General features: G+C 43.2%; 1 protein-coding gene across 1 annotated transcript in view; it reads left to right on the top strand.

Moving 5' to 3' along the window:
• Window positions 1-18,682, top strand: part of gpc3 (glypican 3) — a 155,535-nt gene that overhangs the window by 70,910 nt on the left and 65,943 nt on the right. The gene's annotated exons all lie outside the window — the stretch shown is intronic.

Below are 18,682 nucleotides of genomic sequence, written 5' to 3'. Positions count from 1 at the left end.
ATGCATTCTGTAGCATATGGCAGCCTCTGCTTGATCACCTACCTCATGACCTTACTGTGCTATTACATAAAGGGGACTCGCAGTTTGTTTTTAAACACACTGATTAATGTCTGTGTTTTCCCCCCCTTTTTTTTTTTTTTTTTTTTTTAAATTTATTGTTTCCCTTGACTTCGAATGTGAAACGCTTTACATATTTTGTCCCAAGCGTGTGTACTGGTAACTCATATACCTGCATTTGCTTTGTTTTCTTTTTTCTTTTTGTGCTTGGCTGTGCTGACTTGTTGCTGTTCGTGTTGTTCTGACAAAATCAATAAATCATCGTTTCAAAAAAAAACTTAAAAGTGAACCTAAACGAATTACAATATGTAGAAACATTATTATTACTAACCAAATCTGGAGCGCAAAGTAAAATTATTTCCAAATTATATCCCAGCATCCTGCGGTGTAAAAACGACAGCACTGTGTATATTAAAGCGAAGTGGGAAAAGGAGGGTAATTTGTCAATTACAGAGAAGTGTTGGGCTCACGCATGCAAGATACAGTGGGCTACCACTGGGTCTAATGTTTGGCAGGAATTTTGCTGGAAAAGCATCATGAGATTTTTCATTACCCCTGCTCAACAAAGATATCGAGGACTTGGTGATAAATGTTGGAGATGTGGGGGAGACGCAGCCAACCGTTTCCACATCTTTTGGGACTGTAAAGTTATTCGCCAGTATTGGTCTCTAATCCATGATCATTTACAAAATGTTTTTTCATTTGTTTTTCCTTCAACTTTTGACTGCACTTTTTTTGTGCAATGTACCAGTGGATAAACTGAATTCCAACGACAGAAGACTCCTGTATATCCTACTGGCCGCAAGTAAAAAGCCTCTTACGAGAAGATGGCTTAAGCCTGAACCACCAACGATGGAAGACTGGATACATTCTGTGCAAGAGATCTATACGATGGAAAAAGTGTCATTTTCTCTTAAACTTCAGAGGGATTCCTTCTACGGAATATGGTCTAAATGGACAGACTATGTTAAGCCTGTGAGGTGTGATTTTGTATAAGAGTATTATGTAAGCCTCCCTGCCCTGCTGCCTCCTAACCCAAGTTCCTTTTTTTCTTTTTTTTTCTCCCTCTTCTTTTTTTCTTTATTTTTTAATTATAAGTTAAAAATGTGACAGCAAAGAAAGTGTCAAAGGGCATAGTTATGTTCAACTGCTGTCTCAATGAAAGAGATAATAATAAAAAAAATTTATGTCCAGGTTATCCCCAGGCCAGGGATGTAACAACTGCCAAAGCAGTAAAAGCAAAACAATAGAGCTCAATCGGTCATAGACTGACTTCCTGGCAGCTCGGACCACAACGTCATTGAACCAGTGTGCGATCTTATCTTGACAGAGAACGGAACAAAGGGCTGCCAATATCTAAAGAAGGGCATTTCTATTAGAGCCATCCTGAAATCTACTTAAAGAAATGACAAGAAAGTTGCCAAAGAGAGCTCAGGCTGTGCTGAAGAAAGTGGTCACATCACATTGACTTTAAAGCTCACTGGAACTGTAAAAACTCTGTTTTTGCCCCTCATATACTATGTGCTTAAACATTTCAATAAATCATTGCACTTATTTCCTATTTTCTTAGCAAAAAAACAAAAGTGGAGTGGCTGACGACTTCTGCACAGGCTTGAACATCTAAAAAGAGCAGCTTGTGCCGGCTCTTAAATTTGACTTTCATTTTCTTTAACAGAAGATGTTGCGTCTCTTACTGACTGAGCGGCTGTGTGCTGCCCAACAGTTGAAAGCCTGACAGGAAGCATCTGAGTCGTTTCCATTCCCTACAAACACCTGTGCTGTCACTGACCCCTCCCTCCCCTTTGTGCCCTCACACACCCACTACGTGTTTGTCATGTTTCCTGCAAAATCTAACATTTCCCGCTTTGTTCCTTTTGAGAGTCATTTGTGCCGTAATCGCGCCAGGCTCAGCCATAGCTGCACGCAAAAACCTGAGAGACCGCACACTAAGAGAGCAGCTCTACAGCACTCCATTTCCCCTCAGTTATCTCATTAGGCTATGGGGACATGTGATCGGTATGCCGGCTAGCCTAGGACTAATGATGCATGGAGCTGTAGCCTCTGGTTAGACGCCATGGACCAGAGGAAACCAGCCAGGCGCCCGTGTACAGTGCTCTGCGCTGCCCTAATCGGTCATCCCCCGAAACATTAAGCATGTCAAAGCGGGTAATGGATTGGCCCAATTAACATGGATCTTTGACGGAGAACACACCTGTTTATACGTCCAGCCCTGACACATTTTTCTTTTACCTTGCGGTTTGTCTCTGAGACTCTCTTATCAAGGTAAATGCAATTTAATTTGGGAGCTGAGTCCTCTCTCGCGTCTGCAGACAATTAGTGTTTAGTGATTATTCTGAGAAGCGGCACAGACAATGGATTTATTCAAACAAAGGAGCTGAAATAATGGTTCGCAGCCACCCCCCCCCTTCACAGTTGTAGAAAAGCTCCCCGCAGCTCCATCCTCGCTGATGTTGAATGTCATTGTAGACGTGGTTTGTGTTGGTGTTTTCGTCTGTGTGTGTGTGTGTGTGTGTGTGTGTGTGTGTGTGTGTGTGTGTGTGTGTGTGTGTGTTCGTTTTAGTATGTTTGACCCCGCAGTTCAAGGACAGTCTTGTATGTGCCGCCTCTGGCTCCTCCAGTCTGCACCCAAGTGGTGTTTATTTAGGGAGCTCATCTACCCACAAACACACAAACGCACACCAGCCTAACCTTGTTCTCTGAAACACATCACCCCGAGTTCTACACATATATCAGAAAACAAAAACTCTGGAGTTTCTATCCTCTGTTTCCAATAATTTACGTTGAAACACACACACACACATGAACACACACACACAGTGTCCTGAAGCTCGCAGTATGTCCTGCAACCCTGCCTCCCATCCTACTGGATTAATTACTCTCCTCGCTGCCTGTGATCCCCGAGAGCGTCTGAGCCGCGTTAGCCGGCCTCTACCTCTTGCTGGTGGGCACAGAGATGGCAGCGCTTGCCCATTCATCACCGTGACTTTGGGAGGAGAGACACGAGGGACGGGGCGCGTAGGCGAGCACGAGTAAGAGAGAGGGCAGAAGTGAAGGTGAGACTAAGGTGGTGGGAGAAGGGGAGCGTAAAAGAGCCCGGTCCCTGCTGACTGAGGCCCTGATTAAAAATTAAAAGTGTTGCAGTTTCGCCGGTTTCAGAGGTTCAGAGTGTAACGCGTGGATTGCTGAGGTGATTCTCAGAGGAGGAGACGGAGGTAGTGAGGTGGCTGAAGAGGAGCTCTGGGGCTGTGGGAGTATAGGATTAGGAATGGGGGAGGAATAGTAGGGAAGAGACACATCTTTACCTGGAGATAAATAACCTAACATTGCTCAGCCTGGGGACTCTCCCCATTGTTTCTGCCCCAAGAATATTGTCACATTCATTTTTTTACCCTGCTGCAGACATCTTTTTTACTGTAGATGGATGAGGGCTGGTGTAGGAGGGGCTGGGAGGGATGTGGAGGGGGGTGGTTGGCCAGGTGGAGATTGGTGCAGAAGGTTAGCGCAGCTCTACGTAATGGAGACAAGAAGGAAAGCAAAGACAGACAGAGGAGAAAACTGCACAGCGTGGATGCATGCATGTGTGTGTGTATGCGTCGGCCTTTGATCAAACCACTTGTCAGGCTGCTTGTGAGTGTTTGTGAGCCCTATTTGTGCCTCCGCGTGTCTCATTTGTGTGCTGGTGGCTGAGGCATGCACCGTGCAAAACTGGGATCAGCCTTAACAAGTGTGTGTGTGTGTGTGTGTGTGTGTGAGGGCACAGACAAGGGAGTCCTGTTCTGCTTGTGGGATGAGAAAGCTGCATGTGTGAGGAAGCAGTGAAGAAGAGGAGGGGAGACTGGGGAGGATCGAGGAGGGTGAGGTGTGTCTCAGCCATTCAGGCGGCGTAGGCGTATGTCTTTCATCTCGTTTCTCACACAAACAACAAAGAGGCTCTGCAAGTTTTCCCCCGGTCATGTACAATACCCTTTCCTAACTCTCACCTATTTATAGTAGCACAGGTTGAGAAGTACCGTACACCGTTGCAGCATCACTTAATTAGGTGCTTGTTTACCAATAAACTCAGCGTGGCAAACGCAACTCAGAAACTACAGTGTATGAGACTCAAGTCTCTTATATGACAGGTAGGAGAGGGAAACTGGCTTATAGTCAGCCTGGAGTGTTACTCTAGTCCTGGTAAAGGAGGAAAAGGACATTTTTAGTAGGTTTTTTAGGATTGCTCTTTCGTATAGTTAAGCCACATCACTAAGACAAGGAAAAACGTAAGCAGTCACAGATGCAAATTCAAGCACCGCTTGGTGCAAAGTCACAAAATTGTGGGAGGAAGTGGCGGAGGCTTATTTACATAATGTTTGCCAACAATCACATTGACGGTTTACACAGCAGCAAGACTCGCAGAGCAGCTGTGATGACGTAACCCGTAACCCAGACAGTGAAATGTAAGTCCATGTTTTTAAGAAGAGCTGTCGGATTTTTCTTCAGCGTTACTTTCTGAGAGGGAGCGCGTTAGTACCAAGCCTCACGTCGGAAGTTATTACCCTAGCTTTGCAGAAATGACTGCGAGTCCTTAGAAACAGCTGGCTTATTTCACGCAACAGTGTTTCCCACCCAGGTGGGCTATTGGTTCTTTAATGGGGCATGTAAAAAAAATATTTAGGCAGATAGTTGTAATATAAAATAAAATACAGATTATATTCCAAATGGGAATAAACTATAATGGAGCTTGGGGCGATTCATTTAGGAGCAAACAGGAGCTGCTAATTGCATGTTTTCCTGCAAGAGATGCTTTATAATGTTTATGGCACATAATTACCAAAAAATAATAAAATTAGGTTCAGAAGAATATTCTGGTGTTATTTATGTTTATACAGATTCTATCTATGTTTACAGTTTTCACAGGACTCTATGCAGTCCTGTGAAAAACTCATTATACCCCACGATTCAGTAGCGTACCAGCTTTTTCTGTATGACTTTATTGGTCTCTCACATCTGTTTGGAGGAATTTTGGCCGGCTACTCTTTCCAACATTGCTTCAGTTCATTAAAGTTTTCCGGTATTTAGTCATTCACTGCTCTCTTAAGGTCCGGCCACAGCATTTCAGTCGGGTTGAAGTCTGGACTTTGACTGGAACATTGCAATTGTTGCATGACCCACCTGTTGGACGCATGGCCTCACATGTGAGGAGTTCATGGTCAACTCAGTGGCTGTAAGGTGCACAGGTCCTGTGGCTACAAAGCAAGCCCCTCCACCACCGTTTTTGAGCAGAGTCTGATATTGTTGTAAATTTGCTGGGACGTCCTGTTACAAAGATTGTGGCATTTTGATTACACCAGACCAGCAAACTGCAAAAACTTCTGCTTTAATGGAGATGCTTGCACTTGCTGATGATCAGTTAATCAAGTGCAATGGACTAGCAGCACGTAGCTGCTAATCTTTCCCGGCGACGTCTCTGAACGTCACCAGCCTCAGTCCACCGCTTCTGAAGCTCTAAAAAGTCCTTGATGAACTTTTCTTGAAAATCCTCCCAGGTCTGCAGTTATTCCCGCTGCTTGTGCATCTTTTTCCTCCCACATTTTCACGTTTTTAATTTCGCAGTAATATGCAGCACTCTGTAAACAGCCAGCCTTCACAGCAATGACCTTCTGTGCCTTTCCTTCTTTGTGAAGGGGGTGTCGATGAGCATCATTTGGACAACTGTCAAGTCTGCAGTTATCCCGACGACGGTGGTTGTGTGCAGTGACCTAGACTTCACTGTGAGATCTGTGATGTTTGAGTATTATTATAAAGTGAGATACTGCATTTTAGCTATCAGCCATCATCAAGAATAGGACAGAAAAGGTTTTAAAATATTTCACTTTGTCTGTAATATGATTTATAGAATGAAAGTAAAACATGAAAGTTTACCTTTTTGAATTAAATTACAAAAAAATGAACTTTTTCTCCTAATGTAACTGTTTAAAATGCTCAAGTGCACATCAAATAAAACTGCAGGAATATTGTTTAGACTATAAACTCAGGATAGTCATCAATACATTAACAGTTTACAGGTTTCCACAGTTCAGTCTCAATGTGAAACTTGAATCAACATCACTGACCAGCGTCTGACTGAAGGACTACCAGACATCAAAGCGGACCCTATTTTCCTGCTATCACCGCCACATTGGTTCCAGCTGCTGTGCTGTTTGACGTGATGCAACAACGTATTTATTTTCCATTACCGCTTTACCACAGCACATCAAAAATATTGACACGGCATGATTCCCAATAAATGAGCTTAAAAAAAAGCCCCTGCAGTCTCCTCCTACGAGTGCACCAGATGTCCTGAGATTTGGGGATTATGCCAGTTTGTGAAACAAGAGACAGAAACAATTAATCTCTTGACCAAAGAGGAAGAAGGATTCGGATCTCAAACAGTCGGATTGTTGCCTATAAGCCCTTTTTAATCTGAAGCAATTATTTTCTTAAGCACGATGACACGGCGGTTTGCAAATTATAATAAACCATCACATTCGGATTGATAAAGGGCATAAAAGCCTCTCTGGGTTATTAAAACTAATAAGCATAATTGGCACTAAATCAGGAAAACAACAGAGCAGAGACCCCTGAGTTGTGTTTTAACATCTGAAATATGCATTAGGCTTAGTACCCCAAACATCATTTCAGCAACAGACATCACAATCTGGTTAAAGCCTTTTTCCGGGACGTTCAAATGTGTTTTGCTGCCGTAATTGACTACAACATTGCATCTGGTGAAAATCGTCATTCATGGTGTGTGGCGTGCAATGTTCCTTTTAAATTTAGCAAGGTGATGAGAAGGATATATTTGGAAAAATATCAGCAGAAAGGATAAACAACAGACCTCAGACAACCGAGAAAACTGGCTCCTCTCATCTTCTAGAGATTGTGTGTGTGTGTGTGTGTGTGTGTGTGTGTGTGTGTGTGTGTGTGTGTGTGTGGTCTCCAGAAAGTTTTATTACCAGGGCTAAAGAGAACTTTGAATTTTGGAAATGGTCAATGCTCAGATTCTGGAGGAAGAGTGAAAAGTATCAGGAGTATCAAGAATCTGAGGTCTTTGAAGTCCAGTGAAGTTTCTGAAGTCGGCCATGTCCTCTACTAGTGTCCACTTTGCTTTATCGAGCCTAAAGTCAGCCCAGTCACCTACCCAAAGAGTGTAGAGCAGGTCAAGCTTCCATCTGCTGACAGAGTTTATACTGATTTTCTTTTCCAGCAGGATTTAGCATCTGCCCAAAACTACTGCTAGCCAAATCGACTGACCCAAAGCCCACAGAGACTCCATAGAGTGAAGGAGAAGCACCTGACCCAATAATACAGACGAGCTCAATGAGTGTTGGTGTCTTGAAGAAAATCCCATACTTTATCTTTAGTGAAGGCTTAGCTGAAAATTTGGGAAACATGAGCGTCCAAGGTTAGCTTGCCTGCTGTTATTTCACAACAATCAAAGTTCTGTAAAGTCAGGCGTTTCTCCACCAGGATGAAATGGCCAGAGTCCAGTGGGAGAAGGTTGTGGTGCTGGAAACAAAGCTGTTGGCAGATTGTTTCTATCTCTCCATCTTTTCTGCTTCCACGGTTTTCAGCAGCAACCAAACAAAAGCCTGGCTTCTTGCCTCTGAACTGCCTGTGTGGGATGAAAAACATTGAAGCACACTTGTTGCGAGTTGTGTTCACATTTTGACATATAACCTGGTTTGTTCTCTCGCTGACACATTCAGCAGACAAAGCTCAACAGAATTTCACTTATTTCACTAAAAACTTTATTATCATCATGTTTGCCGACGGCTGATGCTGCACCGATGCTGTGAGCGCTGCAGTGCTGCTGAGAATCATCGTTTAGTTTTCGAACAGGTGCAGAGACCTGTTCGATTGGCCACCGCGTAGCAACCACCTGTCGCTGGGGAAAAATTTGTGTTGTCCCACTGGTTGCGAGTGGTTGCTGTGAAATTGATCGCTAGGTCAGTCACGCCAGCCTAAGCGTGTATTCGCCGACCGAGGCCCCGACACATTCACCTGTACTTTGGATTTTTCAAATAAAAGCATAACCGACTGATTCTCCTGCCCTGCTTTGTTCTCTTGGTATTTCTATACTGTATTTTTTAACAGCTTGCTTTAGCAACTTCTTTTTAGATTACACTGTTAACTTGGTTCTTGCATCACAGTTTCTCTAAAGGGTTAAATATGTCACTTTTCCATCAAGTAAGAAGAAAACACCCGAAGAACATGAGTATTTTCTTAGAATTGAAAGCAGGCAGCTAAATGTGTGCATATACTGCCAAAAACATGGGCTGCGAAGAGAATGAATGTCGTGAACTCTATTGAGACTGCGTGTAAACCGAATTTGTCTCAGAGCAGGAGAATAAGCAGCGGCTTTATGATTTTTAAATGAGCCTCTCAAAATGCTGTCTTAGCTCATTCACCTTCCTTTGTTTTTCCTGGCATCCATTGTTGTCGTCACCACGATCTGGAGTTCCTCCAGTTTACACATGAAACAGCGATGCACTGATGCATTCTCTGTCATCCTCTGAAGTCTGGCTTTGTGAGGCGTCGTCTTCTTTGCTCTTTGACTTGTTGCCGCTCCCAAACATTTCTTTTGACACAGCTGCCTCCTTTTTTCTCAAAACTCTTTATCTTTCCTCTGAAAGCTATCTCAATTTTAGTGGAAGCTTCTCAGCGGATCTTTCAAACACTGTTGTTAAATCAGCATAAATCTGTAGCCTTTGGCTATTTCCTGCTGATATTTTCTCTGCACTTCCATGACCTCTGCGCACCCCACCGTCGACTGTGTATTTTAGCTGTGATACCTCCCACCTCGGTGACAACTATATCGATAAGCTGAGCTGCTGTTTCTGAGCTGCAGGGTCCAACATTTCCTTTCCTTCTTGAATGTGAAGACCTGCAAGAAGCCCAGCTTGTGCCTTTTCTTCCTCCACCACTTTTTTGTGCTAAATTGTTTCTGCTAAAAAGCTCCATAATTCCATGTCCTACATCAAAGTCTGTCAGCATGTTCCTTATCCTCGAGGCCACCCATCTTCTCTCAAAAGTGAGATTTTACACTCCTCCTGCAAAAAAAAAAAATGTTGCAGCCATTTTTCCCTCAAAGTTAATCATTGTTGGGCAATCAAACACACCTCACACTGATTCAGTGTTTTGAGTCACATCTGAACCCACGTTGACAAACCGGGAGAAGAAACACTCCTCACACTGCACTCTGCGGCTCTGTAATGAAACTGTCATCGGTGTCCTTCAACCCACATGGCTTGAGGCAGTCAATTACAAACACGATCACACGCTAACACACACACTCAAAGTCCATTTGATCTCATGACAAAGGATGGGAATAAGTCGTCTTCAGGCAGTCCTGACACTATAATAGTGGCATCGTGCAAGGTGCATCATTATTTTCAGGAAGAATGTTCCACATATAGACGAGCCACAATTAATTATTAAAGTGGCAATGACCTGGCCTTTAATCTTTTATTAAATTCAGCTTGTAATAATTAAAAAAACCTCATCTCATTTGTTCACACACACATACAGAAGGTTAGAGTGGGACTTCATGATAGCTCGAGCAACAGGACTGTAAAGTGTCAGAGCCTCCAACACGTGTCAGGTTAAAACCTGACGTGTTTTAACTTTATTATTATTATTTTTAATCCACCGAAAGTTATTAGTCTGGGTTTTATAATTAAGGAAGCCTCCTCTCATGCAGCCTCACTATTTCCCCTCACACTGTGTACCCATCTGCTTCAGAACTTCAAAAACACTTGCTGCTTCTCCTCATAAGTTCTCTTCACTTCAGTCCGCTTCTCCTTTTATGTGTCATAAGCCCGACTTCAAAAAAAAAGAAAAAGGGGATCACGAATCTCATCTTTTATTACTGCGAGCGCATCGTGAAATGGCAACGCAAATATTCCCTCTATAACATTTGTCTCTGTTTGAAATTGAGCTGTTCAGCATTAAGCCGATGCATGGGCGTAATGCGGCGCAAGCATGAAAACTAGCATGAGGGTGAATGAGTAGGAGTGCATTCATCACGAACCACAGGATCTACTTAGAGATGCATATTGGATTAATAGAGCTCGGATGCTTAATTTGGAGTGGAGTGCTCGCGCTGCGTTAGTCGTGACCTCTCTCATCTTCGATCAGATGTGGACGGACGGGCTGCGGGCTTTTTATCCGCGGCCTTGAACGGCAGCCCCAGAGAGCAATAACGCCTATGTTTGTGTGTTGGGTTGTGTATGTGTGTCCTGTCTCTGCGTCTCGGTCTGTGCGCTGGAAATGAATCCATTATTGGAATAGCCTTTCACTCAAGTATCACTTTTCTGAGTGGTAGGATTCCTCGGGGTCCGATGTGTATTTTGTCTGCGAGGCGAGCGTTTGATTGGGGTGTCAGGTCTCTCTCACCCGTGGCTGAGTTTTGGCGAGAGGAGTGCGACGTGTCTCACAGCTCTGGCACTGCTTGAATCCAGATGCCTTTGAATGGAGCTTCAAAGCTCGCCTCGCTGAATGTTTCTCTCCACACGTTCTGGCACCATTCACTGAACCCCCTCCTCCTCCTCCTCCTCTACCTCCCCTCCAGCTCTCAGTTGTGTTTTTCCACTTCACTTTTGCCCTCGCGTCCTTCCCACCTCGCCGTGTCCTCTATTCTGCTGCACACCGTGTCCTCTGACAGCGCCTGTTTGCCAGTTAGAGATACAGCACGGCTCAACTTTGACCTCTGCATTGGAGGCCAGTGCCAGAGATCAATGGAGTCAATGGTGACAAGCAGAAATATGGAAGCACGGGAGGAAAGAAAAACTGGCTGCTGGCGTATCTGTATCACCCAGGAACAGCAATTTCTATCTCTGTGTGTCTAATGCTTCCTGTTTTAGATTTTGATGGTATAAGAAGAAGTAATCGTGGATGTGGTTTATTGCTCTTGGATATGTTTTCCAGTCAATGAGATGATGTGTTTCTTATACTTGGATAGTTCTAATGATATTTGGCTGAGCTGTCAAAAAGGAGGCAGGCACAAAGCACACACAGATGCTACTTTTATTGCAGATTTTTTTATGGCATTGGCCCCACTTCTGAAGGTGGAAAACAGTCTACGCTCCACGACCCACGTTTAAAAAAAAACAACCCACGATGAATGGAGAAAAAACGCTCCAAATTGAATTCGAAACACATTTCACGTTTTAACCGTTGTCGTCTGCACCCATCAGCCGCGGCTTTATTCCCCAGCAGTGGCACCTGTGGGGAATAAAGCCAACAGGTATGATAAACTGAGTGGGAATATACACTCATCTTAATCCTTCACAACTGCTTTCTTTTTGTAGCTGTCACAGTAAGTAAATAGTTTTCCACTAATTATCCCAAAGCCGCTTTAGATATTTGTCCTTTTTTGCAATAAAGTTGATATTCTTAGCAAATTAACCAGAGCTTAAATGGAACTTGGTAAGTGTGGAAAAAATCTTTTGCATTAAAAATTATTAAAATATTTTGTGCTCTGAGCTCCAGTGAATCAGTTTTCTTTGTTGTTGTGCTGTTTGATGAGCAGACCTCTGCTGCTCTTTGTGAATTCAGGCAATTGCATTTTACAATGTATTAAAAAACCGTGGCTGCCATACATCACCATGGCTGCTTTCCAACTCTCAGCCAACCAGGTAAAAATAAAGTCTGATACTTGCCAGCTTATTTTCAAACCAGTGACTTCTATGCCTGACCTAGCTTGGTGGTTCTCAAACTGTGAGACCTGTTTAATAGAGGACAAAGTCTTTGCAGGTGGGCGTGGAGAAAAATACTGAATGTACACTAAGTAAGCAAACATGGCTGGTAATTATGAACAAAAATTTGGGGATGTAGAGTCTATGCATATCATATGTACATATGCATATATGTACATAAACATCAAGCTTTACATTTCTTCATGCTTGTGAACGTTTTCATCCTTCATTGTGCTCATCATCTGAACTCTATTAGCGTAGCTTGGCAGGCTTCACTGTTTAAAGTGATTATTATTTATCTTATACTGAGCCACTGTGAAGCCCCTGCAGTTCCTCTGTCTGAAACAAGCCAGTATGGCTCTCCTGCCTTTTAGTCATCTTCTTTCTGATTGTCAGCCCCTTGCAAATACACATGCTGCTATAAACCGAATGCTATAAACAGTCTGCATCCTGTGCTGTGGATACATCAATGGAAAGTACAGTATGTTAGGCCCAAACAGAGTTGGCCCTGCTGTATGGTGGAAAACTTCATTTCATCTATTCATACAATGTCACCTTCAGCTTTTCAAACCAGCCACCCTGTGAGAGGCACATGGATCTGTTTTCTCTAGTGGCTCATACCCAGTGTTACATTGCAGCAGAAGGACGGCACACAAAGATGAGCTATGCAGTGCGCCCCGACTGTGACAGCAGCAGCAGAAGCTTGGAAGTCAATATTTGGTATGACCACCTTTATTCTTCAACACAGCCTGAGCTCTCCTAGCTTTCTTTCGCCCTGTCTGAGTTTTCGTGTATTTTGTATTTTGCTTGAGTTCAGCAGTAAAGCTGCTGTTTAGTTCAAATCCTGTTCTGTGTGTCCTAACCTGCCTGGCCCACAGAACCACATGCGTAATTTTAATTTTGAAATAGTCGTCAGTATGAATGGAGGAAGTCAGAAGAGAGGTCTGTAAAACACAGCAGAGGCTCTGTCATGGTTTGGGCTGCACTTCTGCACTGATCTTGTCAAAACTGATAGAATTATGAACACAGAAAAGTGATCGACCAGATTTTGATCGACCATGTTATAAAATCTGGAAAGCATCAGATTGGCAACGGCTTCATTTTTTAGCATGGTAATGATCCCAAACTCACTGACAATGCAATAAGTGTAATCCTGGAACACTATCAGTCAGTCAAAAAGGAGCCAACATCCAAAGAAAAACTTGGAAAGAGCGTCAGAAACCCTGGAGAACTATTGCTGGCTGAAGCTCAGGCTCCTCAAATAAATAACAAAAAAGAAATGAGAGATGACAAATTTTGCCAATTTTTTTTACTGAAATAGAAATATTTGAGAACTATTTTTTCATTAATGCATCAAATTATGAAAAATATCTTTTAACTGTCTCAGAACTTTAGAAGTAAAGTTCTGTTTGTGTGTTTTTATCCAGCGCAGCTTGGGACTGCTACCTAGATTTTAACCTTCAATTAATGTAGAACAGATAACGACTTGAAGATTATCCTGAAATAATAAACCACATTTTCAAAAAATATACACAGAAGTAAAAGTGCTGTATATTTTTTTCAGTGGATCCGAGTGGACTGTATGAGTTTTTGGAGAAAAAAAACCCCCCAAAACAAACCTCTCGAGTTGTTTTCTTATTAGAAACAGACTACGAGTAATAAAAGCAGTGTATGAATTTTGTTTATTTTACTGCCTAGCTGGGAGGAAACATTAGCTGGACGCTCACAGGGCAGCAGTTAAATGAACACAAAGAAAAATCTGTTAGCGTGTGTGTGTATGAGTGTCCTTACACCTGACTTACACCTTGCCATCCCACCATGGTCCGCCAAATGTTCGCCCTCGCTGTCACCACCTGGCTGCTGCTGAGTGCTCTGATTGCATTGTGCGCGGCTGCGTGTGGGCACGTGCGTGTGTGTGTTTGTGTGTTCGATGAGGTGCTCCCTAACAGATGGAGTAACCTAATACACCTCTCATTTCTACCCCGCTGTCCATTGGCCCTCATGGTCTGCTGGTGATGTTATCAAGGCCTTACCAGCATCCTGCCTGCTTTGTTCCTGGAATCAGCCGGCCCCGCCCCGCTCTGCCTCTCTGCCGCCGTCCCGTAAAGCCCCGAGCAGATGCAAACGTACAACAATCCCGCAAGGGGGAAAAAAGGGCTGTCAGGTGGAGCAGGTCTCAGGTTACCTGAGTGCAGAGTGCTCTGAGTGAAACGTGCCTGGAAAATGCAGCGCACTGTTTACAGTCAGTGAACAGATGCTGCTTTGTTGTAGCTCATAAAATCACGACTGAACGTCGACGCTGCTGGGAGGTGTCTGTTAGAGTCAGCCTGCGCACGTGCTTGGTGCACCCACAGACACATGATAAGACAGTTGGATCATCACCGGCCCCCTTTAGAAGCCCAATCACCTTACATCAAAAGTGTCACCGTGGCACCCCCGCCAGTCCTCTGTCTGCGTCCCGGACAGGTACGGCTTTGTTAACGGGACCAGGTGGCAGCGACTCCTCCATCCGTCTCCATGGCAGCTAGAGGTGAAACTCCATCAGCCAAATGGATTAGTCTCATTGGCTGGGTAATTTATTGATGTTTTCCTCTCAGGGGATAATGGGTGTATGGCCGCTGATTGATGAGGCAGCACGGTGCATGTCTTTGCCTTCGCAGCGTGTCAACCACAGGCAACGGTCAGCCAAGCCTGGTACGTTATGAGCCGCAGATTTATGTACTTATACGTAACGTGGAGACTGATGGGCTCCTGAACATCAAATATGCTTATTTGACAGGCCCTTCATAGATTACGGGAGCGCCTGTTTTATGTCAGAGCTGCAGTCACTTAAAGGCTTTAGATGTCAGAAAGAATTTACCTCATTGTGCCGCAGATTTATCAGACTTATTTTACTAATAACATGAAATGTGTGATACTTGATCGCTGCTTAATTTGGGATTAATGGCTTGAAATGCACAGAAACCAGATATTATGAGAAATTCGCATAGTAGAGGTTTACTGGACCGCATTTAGTCAATCCGACATGAGCATTTCAAGGCCTGAGAAAGATGAGATGCCCAGATGCCTTGGAGTAAACAGGTGGTCTGTCAGTAAAAGGCCTTCAGTCTCAGGAGAAACAGCTTTCCAGCAGCCTTCTGCCTCCATCCCTGACGCTCACAAAATGAATGTTACTGCTAATTTTAAGCGTGACCTAATATGCTGCTCTGGGCTCCTGCTCTTGTAATGCGTGCTCTTGACCTCGTACACTTGTATCCGGCGTGTCACAGGTCCCCGACATACGGCCCCATTCCCCTCCATTAAAGGATACCTGATCCCGTCCAGGCTTTCACCGCTGAAAGAACGTGAGGAGCATTTGCAGGAAATGGGCTCGCAATGGTTCATGCTATGACCCCGGCTACTCAGAGCCATTGAATTGCATTTATGAAGAGCCCTCTAGTATTTCTCTTTACCATCGCAAAGTGGCTCTCCTCTTTACGGCGTGAGAGATGCTACAGGTAGCGGCTGAATTTCAGGGTTTGATGTGGGTGGATTTTTTTTAGAAACCGCTTTGTGAGCTGGATACATTTTCTCACTGCCTCCACTTTTCAATCGATAACCAAATATCTGCTTGTTGAAAACTTTCTGTGCTCATCTGCGAGTTCTGTGTGTAACCGTGTGTGTGTGTGTGTGGGTGGGTTTGTTTTCCCTCCTTTCAGTCTGTCTCCTTGTCTCAGCTGGCAATCTGCACATCTGCCTCTTCACTGATCACAGAGGGAAGTGCTTCACAGACACAGCAGGACAGCCGTAGAGTGAAAAACCAAACAGATGTGCGCTGCTCCTGAACATCCTCCAATGCTTTTCTTAACCTTTAGGCAGCCAGCGACTGTTCTGCTGAGCGAGCAGGCTGCTTACATACACATTAGACCCTAAAGCTGCAGTTTACTCCAGCCTATGATAAAGTTTGCTTAAACAGGTTCAGTATTTTATTAACTAAAGCTGGCTACTTACAGGGTCGTTACTTCACAGGATTCTCTTTAGCCAGTTAAGGCAGCATATTTCAACACTTTCAGCATTTTAAAGTTGAAAACCAACTTTTAAACTCAGGCTTACAACCTTGAAACATGGCAGTGAAGCTATGCAACATCAAAAAATGTTCTAATATTTCCTGTTATTTCCAGAGCTGAGCTTAATTTTCCCCGTACAAAGGCAAATACCTTGTGCCGCAATGAACACGATAAACCGGGACCAGAAAGATTAAAATGATTCAGCAGCAATTCAACAACACAAAAAGGTGGATTTAGTGTCAAATTATTAATAATAATATGCTCTGATCTGCCTGCTAGTGTGCAGTTTGGTTGCCATAAAAGGGCAAATAAGTGCGCTGCAGACATTCATTCGTGCTAGCAAGTAAACCACAATCTGGTTGTGCTATATTTTAGGGGTGGGTTTTTATAATCGATTCATCGATTAAAATCGATTCTGGCTTGGATAACGTAAAATCGATTCATTAAAATCCTGAATCGATTTTTTAATATAAATTTATTTTGTCCGAAATGCCAGAATCTCTGGTGACATCTCACAAAATTTCAAGAACCACCAAACAGTAAATGAGAGCAGGTACAGGGATTCTGCACATAGACTTAAAGACACAGCGCGACCTGCGGATCAGAATCAGTTAGATGTCGCCTTTCTCACAGTCAGGGCTGAAAGCCGACAGCTCGCTGATCCGGGTCCGCGCTTTGTGTTCACGCCCTTTATGCGCCGATTCTAAAGCTGTTAGTTTGATCTCTCTCCAAACAATATTGACCGAACCAGCAGCAAAAGAAGATCCAAACGCTTCACATAAACATCGTCATGAATTCACTCTTTTACTGTTTTGCTTCCATTGCGATGTGCAGCTCTCTCTCTCTCTCGAACAGTTTCCCTTTCTTCATTATTCGCTTGCTTGTTACACAAGTCTACTGTTGTTTACAGCGCTGTCGGCCGCTGTTTTTTTCCCTTTTACATTCTTCCGAAAAGAAAGCCTCATTTCTGCTGTTCAATACTGAACAAATTTAAACTTTTTAATATTATTCAAAATGCAAAATGCTTAACGTGTCTCTAATAAAACCGCTGTAACGTCAGAGGTAATGTTCATTAATTAATGGTTTTCTTTCGTTTTTGATGTACTGCAGAATATTTTTATAAAATCCCAGGCCAGGAAAATCACCTTCATGTTTTTCTGTGTTTTATCTTCAGCTACTTTGACACAAAGGCATCTGCTGTGATGCTCACACCTTGGATAAAGTCTTGCGAGTGTCAGCTTCCTTTTTATAGATACAAAAATATGTAAATGTTCTGATCTGAATTATACTTCTGACTGTCAAAATTTCCCAGATTTAAATCGAATCGAATCGAATTAAATCGAATCGTGGATCGAATCGATTTGGGACCTTGTGAATCGGAATTGAATCGATTCTAGAAATCAGTGACGATACCCAGCCCTAGTTGTATTTGTTTATCCTTTGATCTGAGACTTTGACAGAGAATCAATTTCTTCTTGTTTTTTTCTTCAAAATAAGTTTCTGTAAATTAATAAATTGAAATCGCTGAGCCTCAAAATGAGTTGAAACATTTGCAGCTCATATCAGTGTGTTTTCACCTCACTTCACACCACAAATAGCAAAGCTGGATCACTTCGGGCCTGCTTGCATTTATGCATTAGCTGCTGTGTTTCGAGTCCTACTAAACATGGGAAGAAGAAATTGCACTCGTTTCTAAGGTTTTACATATCGGATGATAATAAAAATCTTAAAACGAGGTAAATATAACCTCAGATGAACAAAAACACTGTGAATGTTTAATTTGAGGAACGAATGTGTTTATTCCTCTGTGAGAGTTTACTTAGTTTACAGAATTCATTTCAATCATAGTGAAACATCTCATATATATGTATTTATATCCTCATGTGGATTTGTTTACGCATACACAGAAAGTCACATTATGTCCTAAAAACAGAGGAGTTAAATTGTTTCTCAACGCCAAAGCTCCGCATAGGCTTCACTGACCTCAGAGAGGCATGAAGAAAAACAAATTAAACTATCCAAGCAGGGAAAAACGAATAACAAAGATGAAATGGCTATTTGTTGTAGCACATAAACCAATAACTTCCTCTAATGTTCCCTAAACCACTGTTTTTCCTCTGCTCCTCACAAAGCATTTGCGGCAGTCACTCCCAACAAAGTGATATAGTGGACTAGCCGTGGTATAAATGGGATTTCGGGATCTCACGCTATTCTCCCGTCCAAAGCTTCATTTCACTGAGTCCCGGCTCCCCTGCTAAGTTCAGTAATGGAGCTTTAAATCCCCTCTGTTGTCGGGTCCTCACTCATTTTGCAACTGGGTCGATGATGGAGCTCCCGCTTCTTGTGCCACCTTGTTGATAAGACTTCACTTTGTGCCTTGAAACGCCACTGATTATTTTCTCTTCTCACAGTGGCCCCTGCTCCACTCCCTCCTGCAGGTTTTGAATGCTTTTCTCCTCACAGACATCCTTACGGCCATGCCTCTCACACTTGACTAATATATTGACGTTACTGGTGTCTTTTTACGATTCTGTGAGCTTTTTACAGACCGTTGCTTTGTACTGTGGAAAGGTCAAAGCCAGAATCTCACTGTTTATCTATTGGAGAAGCTCGTTTGAAGCCATCACCCGTTACTGTAATAACACGCATGTGTTCGTGCTTTTCCTCAGAGTGTGTGTGAGCACATTAGAGGAAAACAACAAATGGAGAAAAAGTGGGAAAAAGGGAACGCGAGGCTGCGCGTGGGAAGTTTTCCCTGGCTTTGATCGTTAAGGATAGGATCTTTGTTTGGGGGAAAGCTTCTGTTTGCGTGTTTCATGTTTTTGAGTTAAGCTGATGCCT

The sequence above is a fragment of the Copadichromis virginalis genome, linkage group LG2 (genome assembly GCF_057382275.1).
Source record: "Copadichromis virginalis isolate Kocher_CV1m ecotype Utaka linkage group LG2, C_Virginalis_male_GT1.1, whole genome shotgun sequence".
NCBI lineage: Eukaryota > Metazoa > Chordata > Actinopteri > Cichliformes > Cichlidae > Copadichromis > Copadichromis virginalis.
This window is presented reverse-complemented; position numbering and strand designations above follow the sequence as displayed.